This window comes from Propithecus coquereli, unplaced genomic scaffold, assembly GCF_000956105.1.
Source record: "Propithecus coquereli isolate 6110/MARCELLA unplaced genomic scaffold, Pcoq_1.0 Scaffold519, whole genome shotgun sequence".
NCBI classification, from domain to species: domain Eukaryota; kingdom Metazoa; phylum Chordata; class Mammalia; order Primates; family Indriidae; genus Propithecus; species Propithecus coquereli.
This window is the reverse complement of record NW_012151052.1, coordinates 37,274-37,697: the sequence shown is the minus strand read 5'-3', so window position 1 is coordinate 37,697 and position 424 is coordinate 37,274. Positions and strand designations below refer to the sequence as shown.

The 424-nt window shown below is 29.0% G+C and overlaps 1 protein-coding gene across 1 annotated transcript in view; it reads left to right on the top strand.

The window, feature by feature from the left end:
• ANAPC1 (anaphase promoting complex subunit 1) overlaps positions 1 to 424 on the top strand; it is a 158,631-nt gene that overhangs the window by 146,998 nt on the left and 11,209 nt on the right. The gene's annotated exons all lie outside the window — the stretch shown is intronic.

Genomic DNA, 424 nt, shown 5'->3' with positions numbered 1-424 from the left:
TTAATTTTAGACAGTCTATAGAATATATAGGTATGTCATTGTAGCTTTAGTTTGCATTTCCTTGATGACAGATGATGTTAATTAACTACTTTTTTATGTGTTTATTGCCTACTCATATGCTTGTTGTGAAGTGCCTCTTCTAAATTCTTGTTCATTTTTTAAATTTTTATGTTTTAATTGTTGAGTTGTAGGAATTTTTACGTGTTCTAGCCATATCTGTGTCAGATATGTTTCACAAATATTTTCTCCTACTCTTTGCGTTGCCTGTTTTCTTAAGGGTGTTTTTTGATAAACAGAAGTCTTAGGTTTTGATGAAGTCTAATTTATCAGTTTGTTTTCTCTTGTGGTTATTGCTGTCTAAGAAATCTTTCCTACCTTAGGTCATGAAGATAATTTTTTATGTTTTCTTTTAAAAAGCTTTATA